Below are 13,104 nucleotides of genomic sequence, written 5' to 3'. Positions count from 1 at the left end.
GCCACACGACGAGCGGGCCTCCGCACGCCCATCCTCCTCGCGCCGTTCGCCGCCCCGCTGTTCGCCGATGGAGCCGCCCGTCGTGACGCCGCGGTAGACGCCGCACCGTACGCCACGGGAGCCGCCGAGCTGCGACACCCTACGCAGCGGGAGCTGCCCGTCACACCCTTCGCCATGGGTCGTCGAGGGAGCTGCCGCCCGTCGCGCCCTTCGCCGAGGGAGCCGCCACCCCGTCATTCCTGTCAACATACTTATCAATTAGGAAATCTCCATTACCCAGAAAACAGAACTACAACAACTTTGAGCAATCTGTTGTTTAGTTATCACAATTGCAACTTGCATGAAGCCATATGCTCAACAGAAACAGAGAATCCCACCACTAAAACTCCAGCATCATAGTAATTTTGTGGGTAAGATTGATCAAATATTTCACAGTATCGTGAGCCGTTTCCATGGTCCAGAATAGTGCTATATTTATCTAGCAACAAAATAGCACTAAAAGTTGAAGGAAGGGTTGCCAACGAGGCAACTAAAGAAGTCTCGCCACCTCGACACCATGGATGTGTATGTGCGTTGTGGTAGAGAAACTGAGGATGCCTTCCATGCAGTTGTTACGTGCCCTCAAGCACATGCTGTATGGGAGGCCATGAGAGATGAATGGCAAATACCTGAACAAGATGAGCTGATCAATACTGGTCCAGAATGGGTGCTTGATCTTCTTGCCAGAGTTAATGAGAGAGTGCGGAGAAATGTGCTAATGATTATCTGGAGGAATTGGCAGACCAGGAACGATCAAGTACATGATAAACCAGTGCTACCTGTACACATAACAAGGTCCTTTCTGTCGAGCTACATGTGTTCGCTAATTCAGGTGCAGAGTAAGGACGGCGGGGACCCTGTGAAAGGAAAAGGTATAATGGAAGAAAGCCTACAAGAGCCAGTGAAGGAGAGGTATGCCAGTGCTCGTGCACAATGGCCACCGCCTGCTGTGGGGTGCCTTGAAATCACAGTCGATGGTGCTTACCGTGACAAAGAGAAGAACGCAGGGACAGGTCTAGTGATCCGTGATTCGGCTGGTGATTTGATACACGTCATGCCAATACTTATCTAGGTGTCGGGGTCCTCTGGAAGCAGAACTTATGGCCGCAAAGGAAGGTGTGGAGATGGCGCGTAGATATGCTGCCGGTCCGTTTGTCCTCCAAACAGACTGTTCAAACCTAATCAAACTGATTAAGGAAACGAAGCCGGACAGGTCTTGCTTGGGACACCTGATACAAGAGTTGAGAAACTTATTCTTTGAGGAGAGGGAGCTTATTATTATGAAAGTAGATAGAATTCAGAATAGGGTTGCAGATTTTCTAGCTAAATTTTCGCGCTCGGAGCATCAAACCGACTTGTGGTTACAAGATGCCCCCGAGAATCTTCTTTGCCTTTTGGCTATGGATTGTAATCCTATTTACTAATCAATAAAGCTCCCAATCTTCACGCAAAAAATAACACTAAAAGTATACTCTAATAATTACGATTCAGGTTATTCCAGGAATAGCACATGCTCCAGAATGTTAGAATATGTTGTGTAGAGATAGGAAAGGTGTTTAAATTGTAATCTCTTTCTATCTCTTCTTCTGTTCTGATTCTTCTACCGACTTTCTCTGTAAAGATCCTTCGCTCGATCTCTCTCTTGTAAGCCACTTCCATCTAGTTTTACATGGTAACAGAGCCTCTTCATCGATAGATTGGGTAGAGATCGCATCTAACTACCCAGGCGACTGCAACTATGTCCACCACCGCCGCCGCCATGACACTCAGCACCATGGGTGTGCTGACCACCACCTTCTCCTCCGCTTTTGCGTCATCATCCACCTCCACCTCCACCAACTCCTTCCTCGGATCGCCGCCGCAAGAGAAGCTGACGAGGGGCAACTTCCTGCTATGAAAGGCCATCGTCCTACCCCAGATCAAGGGCGCGCAGATGGAACATCATCTCGACGCAAAGAGCCCGGCACCGCCGGCCAGCCTCACTATTACCAAGGACGGTGAAGAAGAACAGGTGGTAAACTTTGTGAGATCTCTCTGGTACGCACAGCAGCAACAACTCCAAGGTTATTTGATGGGATCTCTCTCCCGCGACATCCTTGCACGGGTTGCCACGCTCCAGACGCCGGCTGAAGTCTGGCGCGCCATCCACGACACGTTCGCCGCCCAGAGTCAAGCCCAAGCAATCAGCACCCGCGTCGAGCTCACAAACCTTCAAAAAGGTAATATGATCATGGCTGAGTATCTTGGAAAGATTAAGAATCTCACCGACAAAGCAGCCTACACCGCCACCGCACTCTCTGATCTAGAGATCGTGTCCAAGATCTTGTCCAGGTTGGACATGGATTATAATCCAGTAGTCTCAGCCCTTGCTGCTCGGGTGGAGCCGATCACCGTTCAGGAGCTATACAGCCAGCTCCTGCGCTTTGACGCCCGCCTCAGTCTCCTTCATGGCACCAACCTTTGCCAATCCTTCGCCAACTCTGTCTTGCATGGACGCGGCCGTGGGCACGGTCACCACGCGCAATGCAGCAGTGGGCATAGGCGCGGCAACAACCAGGGTAGCGGCAGCTACAACAACATAGGAGGTGGCGGCTACAACAACACCGGCAACAGACCGAGGGAGGTGGCTTCAACAACAACACCAACCGCCGCCCCTCCTCCTTCTCATGTGGTCGCCCTCGCTGCCAACTCTGCAAGAAGGCCGACCATGAGGTTATGGACTGCTGACACCGCTTTGATGAAGACTATGTTCCTGATGCTCGCCATGTTGCTGTGGCTATGCGTGAGCAAGGAGGAGATGGATTGTGGTATGTTGACTCCGGTGCAACGGATCATGTCACAAGTGAACTAGAGCAACTTGCTCTCCGTGAAAAGTACCACGACAATGATCAAATTCACACCGCAAGCGGTGGAGATATGGATATTCGACACATTGGTCAAGCTTTTATTAATTCCCCTACGCTTAAACATGATCTGATCTTAAAAGATGTCCTTCATGTTCCACAAGCTGACAAAAATCTTGCCTCTATGTCTCACTTAGCCACTAATATTGATGTCTTCTTTGAAACTCACCCTCGTTACTTTTTTATAAAGGACCGGGCAACGAGGGAACTTCTACCCCACGGTAGATGCATTGGAGGCCTCTACCCCATCACATTCGAAGCACTTAGTCGCAAGCATCGTCAAGTCTACTCCTTCATCAAGCCCTCTTTGGCAAGGTGGCATCAAAGATTAGGACATTCGTCTTCAGTCATAGTTAAACAAGTAGTCAATAAAGGCAATCTTTCTTTGTCACATAGCCCAATTAGTGGTTCAGTTTGTGAAGCTTGTCAATGTACCAAGAGTCACCAACTTCCCTATCCTAAGTCAAGTAGTGTTTCTCATGCTCCTTGGCTTATTTTCAGTTTCATTGATGACTATAGCAAGTTTACTTGGATTTATTTGCTCAAGTATAAAAAAGTTTTTTCCTGTATTCCAAGAGTTTCAAAAACTTATCGAAAGACACTTTGACAGGAAAATTTTAACAGTCCAAAGTGATTGGGGAGGGGAGTATGAGAAGCTCAACTCCTTCTTTCGTAGCATAGGCATTGTACACCGGGAAAGTATGAGGTGCTCCCAGCCTTGGGGTACTCCCGATGCTCCAATGTCGAAAATATATTTTCAAACGTTTCAAAAAATTATGAAAAAAATCTGAATGTTGATAGGGAATATTACTACAACCCCTAAAAAGTTCAAGTCCAAAATCGAAATGCACATTGAGAAACAAAAAAGACAAATCCATATGTGAATAGTGTCAATGTTGCTTTGGTCTTTTTTTACACTATTTATGCTAGATTTCACATTTTTGTTTATCAATGTGTGTTTTGAGTTTGGACCTGAAATTTTTAGGGATGGTAGGCACATTCCTTATGAAAATTCATATTTTTTCTAGAATTTTTGAAATATTAAAAAATGTTTTTATGACATTGGATCACTAGGAGTACCTCAAGGTTGGGAGCACCCGATATTTTCCCATTAAACACCATGTGTCTTGTCCTCATGCTCACCAGAAAAACGGCTATGCCGAGCATAAACATCGCCACATTGTTGAAGTTGGTCTCTCTCTACTTGCTCATGCCTCCATGCCTCTCAAATATTGGGATGAAGCCTTTATTACTGCCACATATCTTATTAATTGTTTGCCTAGCAAAGTCATTGGCAATTCTACTCTATTGGAGCGTCTCTATCATCAAAAACCAGATTACAACTCTCTCAAAAAAATTGGGTGTGCTTGTTATCCCAATCTTCGTCCATACAATCGTCATAAACTTGAGGTCCGTTCTACTCAATGTGTTTTTCTTGGCTATAGTAATCTCCATAAAGGGTACAAGTGCCTAGAGATTGCAACTGGCGTATTTATATTTCCAAAGATGTTGTTTTTGATGAAACTCTTTTTCCTTTTGCCAAACTTCATCCCAATGCAGGAGCCCTTCTCCGTGCTGAAATAGCTCTTCTTCCAGATCACGGGGGTGAATTAAATAAAACTGACCATGTGCAAAATTCCATAGAAAATTGTAATTCTGCAGATTTTGGCCATCATTTTATGTATGCAAATCTGACAAAACGGGCACAGGATCCAATACTGATGTGGCTGGCAGCAGCGCTCGATCCCATGACGATTCCGCGCCAATCCTGCTGTCTCTGTCGGCGCGCGATCCCAGGAGGATCGCCTTTCCTTGCATGCATCCAGTCGCGCGCGGGTGGCCGACCGAGTTGAGCCCGCCTGTTCAGACGCGCGGTTAGCTGAGCTAGCCAGCCCAGGCGCGCGCGTGGCCGATAGCCCCCACAGGGTGGAGCCCGCCAGCCTTGGCGCGGGCGGGAAATCATCACCTGGCGCCACGTGTCCGCAAATCGAGGCGGCTCCCGACAGCAGAACACCTGAGGTGTCAGAGCTGGCAGGTTCGGCATCTTCCTTGGATCTGGAGCCTGGATCTTCTGTGGCAATCTCTGCGCCTATTGCATCAGGATCTTCTGTGCCTCCATCAGCGGCTCCTCATCAAGCTTCTCGTCGGCACACCAGGTCACAGTCAGGTATTGTAAAAGATAAAGAATACACTAACGCTTTGTTTGAATGTCTGTATTGGAGGGCTCCGTATTGAATTGGTTGGAATACTAATTCAACAAGGAAATTGTAATGGACATGAATATAAATTCACTTGTTTGGATGTTCATTGAATTGGCCTATGGAATCCGGTGAAGTTTCAATACCAAATCGTGTTTGGATGACAAACTATGGAATTGCATAGTAACAAGAGTATGAAGATAATACATTGTTTTATATGCATCAAAACAAAATTTGTGATTCCAAAACTTTTTTCTGCGGGGAATTTTTCAGCAAAACCTGCAAGTAGATAAATAAATATATGCCTCTGTTTACAGTCCGACGGCAGTGCACAACCGATGTAGCCTAGAACTATGCCTCTGTACAAAGCATGGAATCAATCCCTTTTAAAACGAAAAGATACACACATGCTTCCCACACATCACGAACAAACGTCGGCACCTTCCAGGAATCACGGACACCACGCATGGGAGCATTAGCTGCATCACCACGCAAACTGGGTCACCAGATCTGGGAGCGACGGCGCGGTCACCGAGCTGCAGCTACAACCGAGGAGGAGGGCCGGGGAGGAAGGGAATGACAGAGGAGGAAGGGAAGGGTCGGCGGAGAAGGAAGGGAAGGGCGGGTGAGCATACCTGCGCCGCCGAGTATCTCATCGGGCGCCGCCGTTCTCCTCTCATTCCCTTCTTTCCTTCTGTTTCACGGTCGCGGGAGGGATCGATTGTGTTGACCGGTATCTTTTGCGGGACGAGGGCAATTCAGCCGAAAACGGAGCGAGAGGCCTAGGAATTGCGGGACGAGAGGATGCGTGCGAGCGGAAACTACTCTGTATTCGATACCGTTTCAATATGTTGTTTCGGAGTACATCCAAACACCTGAATTGGGGTAGCCCAATACCAAATCCAATACAGAGAGCCCAATACAGACATCCAAACGCAGTGTAATGGTATGGTACGGTATGACATAATCAAACATGCCTTTCTTAGTAGTGTTGGAGAACCAACTCATTTGCATGATGCTCTAGCTCATAAGGAATGGAAGGAGGCTATGGATAATGAATATGATGCACTCATGAAAAATAAAACTTGGCATCTAGTACCATCAAAGAAAGGTAGCAATGTTATAGATTATAAATGGGTATACAAGATAAAGAGAAAATCTGATGGAAGTATAGACAGATACAAGGCTATACTAGTTGCCAAAGGGTTTAAGCAGGGGTTTGGTATTGATTGTGAAGATACATTTAGTCATGTTGTTAAGGCAGCTACTATTCGACTTGTATTGTCTATTGTTGTTTCTAGAGGTTGGAGTTTATGTCATCTAGATGTTCAGAACGTGTTTCATCATGGTGTTCTTGAGGAAGAAGTGTTCATGCGGCAGCCACCTGGATATGAGGATCAAAGCACACCTCATTATGTCTGTAAGTTGGATAAAGCTTTGTATGGTTTGAAACAAGCCCCAAGAGCTTGGTATCAAGATCGAGCATGCAGTTACAACAACTTGGGTTCACACCATCTAAAGCAGATACCTTCTTTTATGATAAAGAAAATATAACTATATTTGTGTTTGTTTATGTTGATGATGTAATTGTTGTTATTTCAAGTTCAGATGCTACCACTTGTTTGCTTAAAGATCTAAAATTGGAGTTTGCTCTCAAAGACTTGGGTGATCTTCACTACTTTCTTGGCATAGAGGTCAAGCAGGTCAAGGATGGTTTACTTCTCACACAGGAAAAATACACTGCTGATATACTCAGGAGAGTAGGAATGGAACATTGCAAACCTGTGAGTACACCAATTTCAACTTCTGAAAAACCTACAGTTGAAAGTGGAGAAGCACTTGGATCAAAGGATGCAACTAATTACAGAACTGTTGTGGGTGCTTTACAATATTTGACTCTTACACGACCTGATATTTCCTACTCTGTGAATAAGGTATTGAAGGAAATATGCCCTAGAGGCAATAATAAAGTTGCTATTTATATTTCCTTATATCATGATAAATTTTTATTATTCATGCTAGAATCGTATTAACCGGAAACTTAGTACATGTGTGAATACATAGACAAACAGAGTGTCCCTAGTATGCCTCTACTTGACTAGCTCGTTAATCAAAGATGGTTGAGTTTCCTAACCATAGACATGTGTTGTCATTTGATGAACGTGATCACATCATTAGAGAATGATGTGATGGACAGGACCCATCTGTTAGCTTAGCATAAATGATCGTTTAGTTTTATTGCTATTGCTTTCATCATGACTTATACATGTTCCTCTGACTATGAGATTATGCAACTCCCAGATACTGGAGGAACACCTTGTGTGCTATCAAATGTCACAACATAACTGGATGATTATAAAGATGCTCTATAGGTGTCTCAGATGGTGTTTGTTGAGTTGGCATAGATCGAGATTAGGATTTGTCACTCCGTGTATTGGAGAGGTATCTGTGGGCCCTCTCGGTAATGCTCATCACTATAAACCTTGCAAGCAATGTGACTAATGAGTTAGTTGCGGGATGATGCATTACGAAACGAGTAAAGAGACTTGCCGGTAACGAGATTGAACTAGGTATGATGATACCGACGATCGAATCTCGGGCAAGTAACATACCGATGACAAAGGGAACAACGTATGTTGTTATGCGATTTGACCGATAAAGATCTTCGTAGAATTTGTAGGAGCCAATATGAGCATCCAGGTTCCGCTATTGGTTATTGACCGGAGATGTGTCTCGGTCATGTCTACATAGTTCTCGAACCCGTAGGGTCCGCACGCTTAACGTTCGATGACAATTTGTATTATGAGTTATGTGATTTGATGTACCGAAGTTTGTTCGGAGTCCTGGATGAGATCACGGACATGCCGAGGAGCCTCGAAATGATCAAGAGGTAAATATTCATATATTGGAAGGCTATATTCGAACACCGGAAGTGTTCCGGGTCACCGGATGGGGTTCCGGGCAAACCCCGACAAAGATATGGGCTTAATGGGCCAAGTAATAGAACACACCAGTCCACAAGGGGCTGGTGCGCCCCCTATAGGGCCAGCCACATGGGGAGAAAGGAAAAGGAGAGGAGGAAAAGGAAAGTATGAATTAGAACTCCTACTTCCTTCCCCTCCCCCTCCTTCCTTTCCCCCTTATCCAAATATGGTAAGGGGGGGGGGGGAATGGACTAGGGGCCCAAGTAGGATTCCTCCTACTTGGGCGCGCCCTAGGCTGCCTCCCTCCCTCTCCCTCCTTTATATACATGGGGAGGGCACCCCTAGAACACACATCAGTTGTTCCTAGCCGTGTGCGGCGCCCCCCTCCACAGTTAACACCTCGGTCATATCGTCTTAGTGCTTAGGCGAAGCCCTGCGCCGGTAACATCATCATCACCGTCACCACACCGTCGTGCTGATGAAACTCTCCCTCAGCCTCAACTAGATCAAGAGTTTGAGGGACATCACCGAGCTGAACGTGTGCAGATCACGGAGGTGCCGTGCATTCGGTACTTGGACCGGTTGGATCGCGAAGACGTCCGACTGCATCAACCGCGTTACTAAACGCTTTCACTTGCGGTCTATGAGGGTACGTGGACACACTCTCCCCGCTCGTTGCTATGCTTCTCCTAGATAGATCTTGCGTGATCGTAGGATTTTTTTGAAATACTACGTTCCCCAACAGTGGCATCCGAGCCAGGTCTATGCGTAGATGTTATATGCACGAGTAGAACACAAAGAGTTGTGGGCGATAATAGTCATACTGCTTACCAACAATGTCTTACTTTGATTCGGCGGTATTGTTGGATGAAGACATGACCACGTTCATGAGACTGGTTCTACTGACGTGCTTTGCACATAGGTGGCTAGCGGGTGTCTATTTCTCCAACTTTAGTTGAATCGAGTTTGACTACGCCCGGTCCTTGTTGAAGGTTAAAACAACACACTTAATGAAAATTCATTATGGTTTTGATGCGTAAGTAAGAACGGTTCTTTCTAGAAGCCCGTAGCAGCCACGTAAAACTTGCGACAACAAAGTAGAGGACGTCTAACTTGTTTTTGCAGGGCATGTTGTGATGTGATATGGTCAAGATGTGATGAGATATAAATTGTTGTATGAGATGATCATGTTTTGTTAAAGTTATCGACAACTGGCAGGAGCCTTATGGTTGTCTCTTTATTGCATAAGATGCAAGCACCATATAATTGCTTTACTTTATGGCTATGCGATAGCAATAGTTGCAAAAGAAATAGTTGGCGAGATGACCATGTGACGACATGTTGATAAAGATCAATATGATGGAGATCATGGTGTCATGCCGGTGACGATGGAGATCATGACGGTACTTTGGAGATGGAGATCAAAGGCACAAGATGATGATGGCCATATTATGTCACATATTTTGATTGCATGTGATGTTTATCTTTTATGCATCTTATTTTTCCTAGTACATCGATAGCATTATAAGATGATCTCTCACTAAATTTCAAGGTATAAGTGGTCTCCCTGAGTATGCACCATTGCTACAGTTCGTCATGTCGAGACACCACGTGATGATCGGGTGTGATAAGCTCTACGTTCACATACAACAGATGCAAGCCAGTTTTGCACACGCAGAATACTTGGGTTAAACTTGACGAGCCTAGCATATGCAGATATGGCCTCGGAACACTGAGACCGAAAGTTCGAGCATGAATCATATAGTAGATACGATCAACATAGTGATGTTCACCATTGAAAGCTACTCCATCTCACGTGATGATCGTACATGGTTTAGTTGATTTGGATCACGTGATCACTTAGATGACTAGAGGGATGTCTATCTAAGTGGGAGTTCTTAAGTAATATGATTAATTGAACTTTAATTTATCATGAACTTAGTCCTGATAGTATTTGCATATCTATGTTGAAGATTAATAGCTTGCGATGTAGCTCCCCGTTTATTTTGATATGTTCCTAGAGAAAAATGAGTTGAAAGATGATAGTAGAAATGATGCGTACTGGGTCCGTGATCTAAGGATTATCCTCATTGCTGCATAGAATAATTATGTCCTTGATGCACCGCTAGGTGACAGACCTATTGCAGGAGCAGATGCAGACGTTATGAACGTTTGGCAAGCTCGGTATGATGACTACTTGATAGTTTAGTGCGCCATCCTTTACGGCTTAGAACCGGGACTTCAAAAAAAATTTGAACGCCACGGAGCATACAAGATGTTCCAAGAGCTGAAATTAGTATTTCAGACTCATGCCCGAGTCGAGAGGTATGAGACCTCTGACAAGTACTTTGCCTACAAGATGTAGGAGAATAGCTCAACTAGTGAGCATGTGCTCAGAATGTCTGAGTACTACAATCACTTGAATCAAGTGGGAGTTAATCTTCCGAATAAGATAGTGATTGATAGAGTTCTCTAGTCACTATCATCAAGTTACTCGAACTTCATGATGAACTATAATATGCAAGGGATGAAGAAAATGATTCCTGAGCTCTTCGCGATGATAAAATTAGTGAAGGTAGAAATTAAGAAAGAGCATCAAGTGTTGATGGTTAACAAGACCACTAGTTTCAAGAAAAGGGGCAAAGGAAAAGAAAGGGAACTTCAAGAAAGAATAGCAAGCAAGTTGCCACTCCCGTGACGAAACCCAAAGCTAGACCTAAGCCTAAAACTGAGTGCTTCTACTGCGAAGGGAATGGTCACTGGAAGCGGAACTACCCCAAATACTTGGTGGATAAGAAGGATGGCAAAGTGAACAAAGGTATATTTGATATACATGTTATTGATGTGTATTTTACTAGTGTTTATAGCAACCCATCGGTATTTGATACTGGTACAGTTGCTAAGAGTAGTAACAAGAAACAAGTGTTGCAAAATAAACAGAGACTAGTTAAGGGAGAGGTGACGATGTGTGTTGGAAATGATTCCAAGGATGATAAGATCAGCATCGCACACTCCCTTTACCTTGGGGATTAGTGTTGAACCTAAAATAAATGTTATTTGGTGTTTGCGTTGAGCATGAATATGATTGGATCATGTTTATTGCAATACGGTTATTCATTTAAGTCAAAGAATAATTGTTGTTCTATTTACATGAATAAAACCTTCTATGGTCATACACTCAAAATAAATGGTTTATTGAATCTCGATCGTAGTGATACACATATTCATAATATTGATGCCAAAAGATGCAAAGTCGATAATGATAGTGCAACATATTTATGGCACTGCCGTTTTGGTCATATTGGTGTAAAGCGCATGAAGAAACTCCATGCTGATGGGTTTTTGGAATCACTTGATTATGAATCATTGATGCTTGCGAACCATGCCTCATGGGCAAGATGACTAAAAATCTGTTGTCCGAAACAATGCAGCGAGCCACTGACTTATTGGAAATAATACATACTGATGTATGCGATCCGATGAGTGTTGAGGCTCACGACGGGTATCGTTATTTTCTGACCTTCACAAATGATTTGAGCAGATATGGGTATATTACTTAATGAAACATAAGTCTGAAACATTTGAAAAGTTCAAATAATTTCAGAGTGAAGTAGAGAATCATCGTAACAAGAAAATAAAGTTTCTATGATCTGATCGCAGAGGCGAATATTTGAGTTATGAGTTTGGCCTTCAATTAAACAATGTGGAATAGTTTCACAAACTCATGCCACCTGGAACACCACAGCATAATGGTGTGTCTGAACATCATAACCGTACTTTATTAGATATGGTGCGATCTATGATGTTTCTTACCGAATTACTACTATCATTTTAGGGTTATGCATTAGAGACAGCTGCATTCAAGTTAAATAGGGCACCATCTAAATTCGTTGAGACGACGCCATATGAATTGTGGTTTGGCAAGAAACCTAAGCTATCGTTTCTAAAAGTTTGGGGTTGTGATGCTTATGCGAAAAAGTTTCAACCTGGTAAGCTCGAACCCAAATCAGAGAAATGCGTCTTCATAGGATACCCAAAGGAAACTGTTTGGTACACCTTCTATCACAGATCCGAAGGCAAGTTATTTGTTGCTAAGAATGGATCCTTTCTAGAGAAGGAGTTTCTTTCGAAAGAAGTGAGTGGGAGGAAAGTAGAACTTGATGAGGTAGTTGTACCTTCTCCCGAATTGGAAAATGGTTCATCACAAAAATCAGTTCCAATGATGCCTACACCAATTAGTGGGGAACTTAATGATGATGATCATGAAACTTCAGATCAAGTTACTACCGAACCTCGTAGGTCAACCAGAGTATGTTACGCACCAGAGTGGTACAGTAATCCTGTTCTAAAGCCATGTTACTAGACCATGACAAACCTATGAACTATGAGGAAGCGATGATGAGCCCAGATTCCGCGAAATGGCTTGAGGCCATGAAATCTGAGATGGGATCCATGTATGAGAACAAAGTATGGACTTTGATTGACTTGCCCGATGATCGGCGAGCCATTGAGAATAAATGGATCTTCAAGAGGAAGACGGACGCTGATAGTAGTGTTACTATCTACAAAGATTGACTTTTCGAAAAGGGTTTTTACAAGTTCAAGATGTTGACTACGATGAGATTTTCTCACTCGTATCGATGCTTAAAGTTTGTCCGGACCGTGTTAGCAATTGCCACATTTTATGAAATTTGGCAAATGGATGTCAAAACTGCATTCCTTAATGGATATCTTAAAGAAGAATTGTATATGATGCAACCAAAAGGTTTTGTCAATCCTAAAGGTGATAACAAAATGTGCAAGCTCCAGCGATCCATCTATGGACTTGTGCAAGCATCTCAGAGTTGGAATTTACGCTTTGATAAGTTGATCAAAGCATATAGTTTTATACAGACTTGCGGTGAAGCCTGTATTTACAAGAGAGGGAGTGGGAGCACTATAGCCTTTCCGATAAGTATATGCGAATGACATATTGTTGATCGGAAATAATGCAGAATTTTCTGGAAAGCATAAAGGAGTATTTGAAAGGAGTTTTCAAAG

This window comes from Triticum dicoccoides, chromosome 3A, assembly GCF_002162155.2.
Source record: "Triticum dicoccoides isolate Atlit2015 ecotype Zavitan chromosome 3A, WEW_v2.0, whole genome shotgun sequence".
NCBI lineage: Eukaryota > Viridiplantae > Streptophyta > Magnoliopsida > Poales > Poaceae > Triticum > Triticum dicoccoides.
Note: the sequence above shows the minus strand (reverse complement) of the source record.